The following is a 12,221-nucleotide window of genomic DNA, read 5'->3' on the forward strand; positions in this document are numbered from 1 at the left end:
AAAAAAAAAAAAAAAAAAAAAAAGTCTACAAATAACAAATGCTGGAGAGGGTGTGGAGAAAAGGGAACCCTCCTACACTGTTGGTGGGAATGTAAATTGGTGCAGCCACTATGGAGAACAGTATAGAGGTTCCTTAAAAAACTAAAAATAGAGTTACCATATGATCCTGCAATCCTACTCTTGGGCATATATCCAGATAAAACTCTAATTTGAGAAGATACATGCACCCCAGGACTTCCCTGGTGGCACAGTGGTTAAGAATCTGCCTGCCAATGCAGGGGACACAGGTTCAAGCCCTGCTCGGGGAAGATCCCACATGCCAGGGAGCAACTAAGCCTGTGTGCCACAACTAGTGAGCCTGCGTGCTAGAGCCCACATGCCACAACTACTGAAGCCCGCGTGCCTAGAGCCCGTGCTCCGCAACGATAGAAGCCACCGCGATGAGAAGCCTGCACACCCCAACGAAGAGTAGCCCCTGCTCTCCACAACTAGAGAAACCCCGCATGCTGCAACGAAGACCCAATGCAGCCAAAAATGAATAAATAAATATTTTTTTAAAAAAGAAAAGATACATGCACTCCAATGTTCTTAGCGGCACTATTTACAATAGCCAAGACATGGAAGCAAACTAAATGCCCATCGACAGATGAATCAATAAATAAGATATGGGGTGTGTGTGTGTGTGTGTGTGTGTGTGTGTGTGTGTATGTGTATGTCTATATATATATATATATATATATATATATATATATATATATATATATATATAAGGAATATTACCCAGCCATAAAAAAGAATGAAATAATGCCATTTGCAGCAACGTGGATGGACCTAGGGATTATCATATTAAGTGAAGTAAGTCAGACAAAGACAAGTATCATATGATATCACTTATAAGTGGAATCTAAAAAATGACACAAATGAACTTAGTTACAAAACAGAAATAGACTCACAGACATAGAAAACAAACTTATGGTTACCAAAAGGAAAAGGGGGAGAGGGAAGGATAAATTAGGAGTATGAGATTAACAGATACACACTACTATATATAAAACAGATAAACATCAAGGACCTACTGTACAGCACAGGAAACAATTTTCAATGTCTTATAATAACCTATAATGGAAAAGAATCTGAAAAAGAATATATATATGAATCACTTTGCTGTACACCTGAAGCTAACAGAATATTGTAAATTAACTATACTTCAATTTTAAAAACGGTTTAAAAAAAAAAAGCAACCACTTTTCAAGCAATGGCTCAAACGGCTGCATGCCACTAACTGGCATTCACCACAGCGTTCACATTTTAAAATAACTATTGCCTTCCAAGTGATTTATATCACCAAAAACCTGTGTTTCTTTAACTATTAAGTTCTACATTTTTATAAACTCCCTGAGAGCCATACCAGTTCTGTTCCGGATTCATGCTGAATTGTGTTCCAATTTCTTGGTTGTTTCTCCTCTATTCAGAAAGCAATAGATCTATTTTCAAAGTAAAATATTCCCTTTTCTCTTTCTCTGGTCTTCCGTAAGTTTAAAGTTACTAAGACACCTCTCATATACTCTTCAGATTTCTTTGCACCTCAGTGAATTCTCCTCACACCTCTCCCCTGCTAAGGTGGCAAACTGGAGTTGAATTCTTGTGTTCCAATGTTTTATGACAAAGAACTTTTAAATTATGTCTATTGGAGTACTATACGATAAAAGACTACAAAGTTCCAATTATTTGTATACTGCTGCTTTGCAATTTCTAGCATTCAGAAGGCATCTCAAGGAAGGCTTGGAAAGGAAGGAACCATCCAGTTCACAATTCTTTATCTTTCTAGGGCTTCCCTTCATGGTAGCTGCCCCTTGATCATAGCCTCTAATCAAGGCTATGATTTTAAACTTCTTTGTATAATTTTCTGCTCTCTTCTGAAGCCTAGTAGCAGGAAATAGTAATGTCATTCACAAGAACTTTTCAATTAAGTTCCAACATTTCCTCAAGATGCATTCAAAGACAAGTATTTCTTTACTATTCCCTGGCAGATTTTCCTTTGGAGAAATTGTGACCTACAAAATATTTCATTTTCTACTACATCTCTCCCATCCTTCTGTCTACAGCCACCCGACAGTACTTATTAGTCGAAGAAATAATCAGATAAGAACAACTGGCCTTTGAACAATGAGAAATACTGCCTGATATATTTTTCCCTATTACTCACTCTTGGTTCCAGGTGGCAAGAACATGTCAGCTTTAACATTTCCCAGCATCTTAAGTCCCAAGGCAACATTTCTAATGCCCTAGCTTCATCTAAAAACTGAACTAAACCTGAGGGACAGTGATAGGATTCAAGATAGCAGGCTGTCACTTAGGAATCACCACAGGATTAGAGTATCTGGATAGGCAAGAAGCAGATGAGACAGGGGGTGGGGGTGGGAAGAGGAAGAGTGGAGCACCTAATCTGTATTTAAATAAACTTCATTATTTCCTTAACACAGTATTTTTTACGGTATTTTTTTCTCATCAGGTGTTTGGCTGTTTGGAGCTGTCATCTCTATCCTAGAACTTGTCAATGGTGGAAGAATACCTTTTTTAAAAAATATATAATATTGTTAAAAGATACCTAATTTTTTAGGTGAAGGGAATTAAGTGGCACAAACTACTAGGTATAAAATAAATCAGTTACAAGGATATAATGTACAGCACAGGGAATATAGTCAATATTTTATAGTAACTTTGTATGAATATAAACTATAAAAATAATGAATATTATGTTGTACACCTGGAACTAATATAATATTATAAGTCAACTCTACATCAATAAAAAAGGTACCTAAATGGATTTTTTTTCTGTTGAAACCCAAATGATTTATGTTATCATCCCAGAAGGTTTATTCTTAATTTCAAATTAATTTTCAATTAAGTTCCTCTTGGGTTTAAACTGTTCTGCTCACCAGTCTTTTGACTAATGATTGCCAGACAAACTCCTTAACGAACTAGGGAGCCTGCTATTTCAAAGAATCCCTTGGTTAAATGAAATCACAACATGTATCACTATAAAAGAGAGGTTCTATGGAGTAAGGTTATTTCCCCCAACTGACAGGAAGATTTAAAAAAACACTTTGTTGATCTGATTTCAAGCTTTACATCTTAATTGGTGCATGTGAAAAATAGCATGTCTGGCAAAGTGGTCCTCTGTAAGGAATGAACTTGATTATTAACTATTGCACACAAATCATAATTTTCTGCTACTATTAATTAACAATTCCTCTTAAACACCTTGCATCCACTCACCCATGAAACATTCCAAGCTCCTACACAAAAGTCACCTAAGTTTTCCTCAAATCACTCACCAAAGAAAACACAAAGGATACTCAGAATCTACGAGACTTGTGGAAAAATGCAGTGGGAAATCAAGAGGGGTTTAAATATTTCTCCTGCCCATACTAGCTTCTAACTTACTACTAATATAATAAGTTGCTTCAGATGATGAAAAGTGAGAAACAATTCTCTGAAATCAAAGAAGTTTCCATATCTCATGGAAAAGGATATTTGTAAATTTTTGCCACTGCTGGAAAACTCCAAATTTAGCTCATTTAATTACAGCAATGTTAGCTTTCATTTCTGCCATCATTTCTGATACCTTTGTATCCAGCTATGAATATAAGTCAAAATAAATGTTATAACAAATGAATCATTAACAGTTTTATTTAAATCTTATATAAAAGCTTTCTCTGTTATATTTTGTAAATTGTTTACCTTATATAGAAGTAAATTTATGAAAAATTCAAACCAAATGGGGATTTTTTGGATACTTTATATATTAAAAGTCTTTAAATTGTTGCTTGCCTCTAACCTGGTAATTCCATAAAATAGATTACATTCATTGCAGCATTAATTTGGAGGCCTACTGTACCATTTGTTTCGAAAACAGATACTAAGTAGATTATTTTTAAAGGCAAGTCTACTCGGATCAACTGTTGGCCCTATGTTGTGGTGGGCATGAACTTTGATGGGACCCATGGTGAGGACAAGAGGGTGTGAAGGGTAACATGGGACCCCCTCACCCAAGAGAAACACATCTCAGTCATTTTACTGGCAGCAAGTATGTACTATCAGCATCTTACAGGAGTGAACACTGTTATTTGTTCTTGACTGGTTTTACACAAAGTGGAAGTTCCTTGATACACACTCATTCAGGAATAATGAGTATATAGTACAAGTGACACTGAAAGATGTGGGGGTCAATATAGCTCAGAAAAGAATTAAAGAGGGCAAGGGAGTGACAAAACATTTTGGAGGCAACTACAGCAAGAATGAAGGCTTAATTTGTGCTGCCTGCCCTTCCTCTGCTCTGTGGCACTATCTGTTTTCAGTGTCCTGCAAAGGGTCATCACCCATAATCCCAAAGATCTACTCTCCACTAAAAAGCCCAAATGACTCAGAATCTGATGGACTGTGGAAATATGACCTTTTTGTGACACTACTAAATAAACCAAGAAGTGAATGGAGGAGGTGTACATGCTTTCTCAGTAGCATAGCTTTCATGTAATTGTATGTGATAGTCATTGAGTATCTGCCCAATAATAGGTAGCTATGGGAGAAATTCAGCCTACAGGGGAACCTATACCTAGACAGAAAAAGAGGATATGCACATCAATAATAGCATCCAAGAGCCTCACTCATGCCTGCAATGTCTTCTACTAGCCCCTTCCCCTCCTTGAAATCTTCCACTCCCAAGACGTCTCCTCTGTTAATTAGGAAGCATAGTGGAAATCTGTCTTAATTTAACCATACCGCTCAAATCCCATTTCCACCCATTGTATTATTAGGATGAATTAGGTTGCAAGTAACCAAAAAGCCAACTCAAAATAGGTTAAACAATAAAAGGCTTGTGTAATTTGAAAGTTCAGTGTTAGGGCATGCAGGTTTCAGGGCAGGTTTGGCTCAGCAGTTCAACAGCGAAACTGAAGTCCTAGGTTCCTTCCTCCATGTGTCAACTTTATATTCAGGCTGTTTCCCCTTTCTGGTCTCAAGATAACTCTAGCGACTACCAGAGCTACATCCCCTTCAAGATATGGAGAGAGTCAACCTAGCTCTAAAGGGCCTGGAAGCTGCTTACCCAGGAATACCTATTACTGTGTCACAATTCCACCCGTGAACCAATATCTATGACCAAGGAATGGGATTACTCTGAGGAGCTCAGGCCTAAGTGACAGATCCCACCCCTAGTGCCAAGAGTAGGGTCAGTTTCCCCAAAGCAATTGGGGGAATGGAACCAAAACTCTCAGAGTTGAGCAAAAGCTATGCGGGAATACACCTGTGGTTACTAGGCTGAAGAAGGAAGCCCGCAGAGGAGCACTCTTCTCCTACGAGGAGAAGCCACCATGCACACTCGTCCTTCCTCATTGCTTTCCTCATACCTAAGCATCAGGAGAGCTCAGATTGGGTGTTTTGTGTTTTGAAAGATAAGAAATGGGTGAGGGCATGGCATGTACAGGGCTGAGTTCCGAAATATTCCTTTCCTGTTTAACAAAATGAGCCATTTTTTTTAAGCTGGATGATTTTAGTCAATAGTGGGTCACAGGCTAGACAGTGTCAGCAGGGGCTGTGGCTACTACAGGACTATGATTGACACATACAACACACCAAGCAATTCTACACACCAGTGATTTGGGGACCATGAGCACACAGAAAGGAGCTGCTCAGCAGAATGGCTGTCAAAGGACTCAAGAACGTAGGAGACTTCTGTACCATAGCAAAGGATGGAGGCAGGCACCCTTGAAGAGTAACTCCCAAAGTGCTCTGCTTGTCTGGGAGCCCGCCACTTCCATCTGTGGCCATCATCTATTCTCCACTTCCCTGCCATCCTCACCACCTCCTGCTCCGAAGGCTTCACCTCTCAGCAGCAAGGAGGACAAGAACACCCATAGCAATAGAGGGGGCATCACCCTACTGCTCTTCTGCTCTCTCATCAGGCATGGCCTCACTTTAGATATTTTAATCCTTGTACTTATTTTTCAAGCAAAAACTGGAGGACCTACAGGTGTCTCACTTCATCAACAGATGAAGTTACCGAGGAGCAAGAAACTATAACACCAGTCATAGGAATATCTCACTGGCAAGAAGGGGGAAGCCAGCCCCTCTTGTGGTTTCTGCTCTGGACGGACATTTCTCCAGTGCCCACAATGCACATCAGGCCTTGCTTCCAAAATACTTCCCTCTGAAAGGAGTTAAGCCAGCTGGTAGTGAATGTCCAAGCCATAATTTATGCCTGTAACTCTATGCCCTAGCACTGGAAAAACTACTCACATGACCTATCCTAGGGCAGTGACAGGATCACCAACAGTATCTCTCTATACGGAGGCCAACGTGTTACAAGGCCGTAAAAAGAATTACTTCCTTTAGGGGGATTTTCTCTATGTTCTCTTGTCTGTGCCACTCCAGATCCTTGTTTGTCTTTCAAGCTTGATAAATGGAGGGGCTCATGGTCAGAACAGTTATTTTCTATCAGCAAAATTTAATAGCACTCAGTTAATTTATAGGAAACAACGGGCTTCATTAAATGCTGAAGTCTACCTGAATCATTCATGTCTGCAACAGAGGTGTGCTTGGCAGCTGATGGGTTGTTTTTGTTTTGGCTGCATTACAGCAGGCGGCCCTGATGTTATGCATTGCCCCAAAGGAGTGAAAGCTAATTCAAGAGGGATCTGCACCGTGGAAGTCCAGCATGCTGTGTATTTATGTGGTCCCATTCAGACTTATTTATCATGTCTGGTTTGTGAGGAAATGTTTTTATATTAAGAACTATAATTCTACAGATTACAATTGAGCATGCGTTTAAAGTGCAAACAACAGTACAAGTCATGTTTACATGTATAATTAGTGATATAATCATAAAATATTCCTGGCCAATATTGAGGACAGTAATTCTAAAACCTACAAAGTTATGCCATCCTTTTGTTTGTTTCTTTTCCAATGGCTCCATAATCTGCCCAGAGTGGATTATTTAATTATATTAAAATTAATTTTGTTTTGAGGTTTAATTTTTTTTAGAATTCCATGACAACCTTCAAGGTCACTGAAAGCTCCAGGATTGTCATAAAAATCTAAAGTGAAGAATCAGTGATTCGAAGTTTCAAGAATTAAACGATACAAATTTAAACTAGGCCAACGTTCTTTAGGTTTTCACGGCTAAATAGAGTTTGGCTCTTTCTTTAGAGCATTTTGTTACAAGTCACCCAAATTTGGCAAGATTCTGGATTATTTAGCTATTTAGGTTAATACTAGAGGCCCAAGGAAAGGGTTGAGCATTTGGTTCAGGTCAATTTTGACTACTTACTTTCCCGCCTCCATTTCACAAATCCCTACTCTTTCATTTAGGGCAGGAAGTTCTGTGGACACAAGAATATTACCAGGAAATGTGAATGTTCCCTAGGAAGAGGTAAACAAACCTAGACAATAATGCCAGCAATGTGAATCCAGCCAGCTGCAGACTGAAAAATTCAAGCAGCTGTGTGTTCACTCTCTGAGACGCTGAATATACAGGTTGATTAATTTTTTTCTTCATTAAAGCACCACTAAATTACCTGATCAGCAGGAGTGGGGAGGTGATGAGGAAATAAGATTTTGGCTTCATTAAAATGATCAATTGTTGTGTTGCTGTTGTTGTTGTTATTGTTGAGGAAGTACACAGGCATTTGCTAGCACCTCTAAGTACCAGCCCTGCGTTCATTCCATGAGCAGGTGTGTTTATTATTTCCTCCATTTACTGCAAGGAAATTAAAGCTCAGAGAGCTTATATAACATGCCCAAGGTCAGTATGCTACTAAATTGCAGATCTGGGTTTCAACAGTATCACGCTTTTTCCTCTACACATACTAGCCCTGCTGATGCAGCTTCTCATACTATTAATAACTAATATTTACTGAGGGCTTCCTGAGCATTTGATGTATATTATCTTCCAATACTCACAACAACCCTGTAAGAGAGGCACTAATATTATGCTCATTTTACACAGGAGAAAATGGAGATGCTGAGAAGTTAAGTAACTTAACCAAAGTCACACAGGTAACAAACGAGTGGTAGAGCTGCAATTTAGGATCTAGGCCCGTCGCCTCAACTACTACTATATTACTACATTGGACAACAGAAAGGGCACAGCTTGGAAATGATTAAAAACAACCAGTTATTAATAATACACCATCAACTAAAGACTTGAGACTTAAGACTCTAAGTTGGTAGTGATGGAAGAGAGAGGGAGTTCATCTTAGAAGACTCTGTGAAGGGGTAAGTTTTTGGCCAGATTTTGAGAGAACTGAAGGACAGGGTGGGTTGGGGCAAGGCCCAAAGGCAGAGGAGAGAGTAAGAACCACGGTTATAGAGGGAAGACAATCCTGGGAAACATCTTGGCTTCATAAGAAGGTTATGAAGTGAACTAGAGTACATCATTGCAGCATCTGAGAAGGAAATACTTTAAGACTACCAATTCTTCTGAGAAACAAAGCAATGTGCATCCATTCCACTGAGGTGTAGTCAGTTTCTACACTGCAAAGCTACTTTTCAATACATACAAGAGCTTATTGGGAAAGACACCACTCAACTTGTCTTTCTAGAGACTCCTTCTTTTCCTAAGAGGCCACTTAGATGAGTCTGCATATGTTAAGAATATGCTATGCTCTGTGCCATGATTCCAAAAAAGCAGACTCACACTAAATGTTCAAAGCTGCAAAGTAATTTGCCAGAAAGAACATTAAGTGTCATTGTCTATCTTTGGGACCTGTGCTTTGACTGTTGAGAGCACTGATTTCTAATTTCTCTAAGTCATTTTATTCCATTGTTTGCCATCAGTTCCCAACTTATACCTCAGGAATATGGTCTCTAATTTCATTTGAGTCCTCATGGGGCAATTATCTTTTCCCCTTCACCTGGAATATGTGCATCCCCTCACCTGGAATGTCCAGCTTTGGAAAGCTGGAGACTTGATTAACAGAAAAATCAATACTCAATATGGCAGAAGAAAGCATGACAACATTATGTAATACATACACATGGAATAAAGACAGGATGGGTACGGAAGGTCAAACACCTAGGGGAGATAGCTTGTTTAATGATAAACCACTAACACCAGAATTAGGCCTCACCTCCAGCCTCACTCTCAGTTCTTCCTCCATGCTAATTAACTCACCTTGTTTTCTCCTAATTTGGCTTGCCCTGAAACAAGCCTATGCCCTTAAGAAAGCACATATAGATTTTTGGCTGAGGCAAAATGTGCCTTTGTTCCAGGATCTCCTTACCATAGTCTGATCAGCTGTCTTCACATCTTGCCTCCACCTCTGGATTCTGTCCATTCCCCATGCCCTGATTGCTATCCTAAGTCATTTAAAAATTTTTCTTACTCTTTTGTAAGAACCCTTTAAAGTCCTATGATTCAATTATTTTGCCTTCTTAGTCATAAGTTTTTTATTCTCTTTTCAAACACCTCTTATGTGATTATTGGTCTATTAATAATTATCATCTCTTTAACTTTTTATGCTATTTTTCTAACCCAATTTAGATATTACACAAGTAATTGTGAATTTGACTTTTGTCACTCAGAATTACAACACAACCATTTTGCCATCATGGTGGTTTTAAAATATGTCCACAAATTCTTTCATACTCTTCCATTCAAAGAGTAGAGCCTGACCATCCCCTCTCTCTAGAGTGAAGGCTGTATTTAGTGACTTGCTTCCAAAGAACAGAATATGGCAACAAAAGGTGTAGACTAGGTCAATAAAAGGCACTGTGGCTTCCTCTTTGCTCATTCTTTCACATCAGTCTTTCTGGAGGAAGTCAGCTGCCATGTCATGAGGACACTCAGGCAGCCCAATGGAGAAGTCTCCTGACAAAACCAGTACTAACCTGCCACACATGCAAGTGAGCTACCTTGGAAGTTCATTCTCCATCCAACTCCCTTCAAGGCTTCAGATGACCATAGCCCAGATCAACATCTTGACTTCAAGCTCAAGAGGGACCCTAAGTCAGAACCACAGAGCTAAGCTGTTGCCAGATTTCTGACCCACAGAAACTGAGTCCAATAATGTGCACTGTTTTAAGCCACTAAGTTCTAGGGCCACATGTGATGCAACAGTAGATAATGAACACAGCTATGTTATAAATTTTTCACAAATATTAAATTAATAACTGTGCTTTATATATGTTTTATATGTGCATGTAAGTATACATATCTATTTTGACAGAAAGTTATCTATTTTGACAGGTGTAATGTTGACAACATGAAAAAGCAAAAGAAAGTCTCAGTTTTTTCCCAATACCTTTTGTTTCATCTCCAAATCTCAACACTGAAAGAGTACTTTCCTAGCTATTATAAAATGCTGGCTTAGATCTTCAAAAGTCTCTTTCTTCCCATGCTACACTTAAAAATGCAAAGAAAATTGTAGTCTTCATATCTGCAAGGAAGAAAAAATTAAAACAAAATGAAAAATAATTTCTCTCTTAAAATATTTCTTTTATGTTATGATCAGAGAAATGATATATTCTTTCTACTCTCTTTCAAGAGATGAAGACATATATGGCTTTTTTGATAATTACATTGTAATTTTGACTCATTCAACTTATTCTAAAAAAATAAAAGTATGAACTGTGAAAATACATCAGTTCTGGAATTGCTGTAGAAAAATATCTGCCACACTAACTACTGGGAAAAACATTATTCATTCACACAGTATTATCTTTGAACACTTATTTATATGATAAGCATGGGGGTACAGTTGTGAACATGGCAGACACGTTGCTGCCATCACAAAGCTTATACCCCAGCATGATATGCAAATAAGTAAACAGGTTATTAAACTACAGAGTGTTGAGTATTCTAATGTACATGGAGTAGGATTCTATGAGAGCACACAGAGGATGCACCTTACCCACGCACCGCAATAAGGTAAGGCTTTCTAGGTGAAATGACCTTTAAACCAAGGTAAATGCAGTGATGTCTTGGTAAAATGGCTTTCCAGGAAAAAAAGCAAAAGCCGTGATTTGTAGTGTTTGCCAATTTCCATAGTGTAAATACTCCTACCATGGCCAATTTTAAGCTACTAATGTGAAGTCACGGATCACAGAGTTGGGGAAAGAGGTACAGAATCAGCTACCACAAACTCGTACAAACCAGCTCCAGCAAACCACTGAAAATGCCTCATGAATTATTTTATCCTCTCTTCCTTTATCCCTCCACTATGGCCTGTGTTTAGCCCTGTATCATACCTCAACTAGATTATTGCAATAAACCCTAATTGACCAACCACGGCGTACTCCTGGTTCTCCTCTTAACCTCCTCCCAGCTGTACTCTCATCATGCCTCTTCTGTGCATAAAACTTTGAGTGACTTGCTGTCTTAGTCTGTTTAAACTGCTGTAACAGAATACCAGAGACTGAGTGGCTTACAAACAATAGAAATTCATTTCTCACAGTCCTGGATGCTGGGAGTCCGAAATCAGAGTGCCAGCGTGTTGGGTTCTGGTGAAGGCCCTGTTCCAGTTTGCAGGCTGCTGACTTCTCACTGTGTCCTCAAGTGGTGGAAAGGGGCAAGGGATCTCTATGGGATCTCTTTTATAAAGAAACTAATCTCACCTCCCATAGTCTCCACCTCCAAATACCACCACCTTGGGTATTAGGTTTTCAACATATGAATTTTGGAGGGACAAACATTCAGATCATAGTACTTACCATTGTATATAAAATCAAAACTTCTTAACATAGCATATAAGACTCTTCACGGTCTCATCTTACCTGCCTATTCAACCTCTACTCCCACCACCTCTTCCCATGCCTGCTATGTACTAGCCATGCTGAGTAGTTATCACTGACCTGTTAGTCCTAGAACACACCATCAGTTCTCCCAGCTCCCTCAAGGATAATAACATAAGCTAATATTCATTGAGCATTCACTAAGTGCCAGGGGAGGCGCTAAACACTAGAAACACAATTAAAAATAAGACACAATCTCTGAACTCAGCCATAGTGGGGTGGGCAGACAGACATGTAAATTCCTTATTACAATGGTTTGAGATGAACACTGTACCTACAGGGATAGATGCAACACATAATCAGGAACAGTAAATATGAAATGATACCTATAATAGAGCCTGAAATGTAGTAGGTGCTAAATAAGTATGTTAAATACATGAATTAGTGACATAATGTTGGATTAGGGTACCATTTGAGTAATGTAGTACATA

Source organism: Physeter macrocephalus, chromosome 21, assembly GCF_002837175.3.
Source record: "Physeter macrocephalus isolate SW-GA chromosome 21, ASM283717v5, whole genome shotgun sequence".
Classification (NCBI taxonomy): domain Eukaryota; kingdom Metazoa; phylum Chordata; class Mammalia; order Artiodactyla; family Physeteridae; genus Physeter; species Physeter macrocephalus.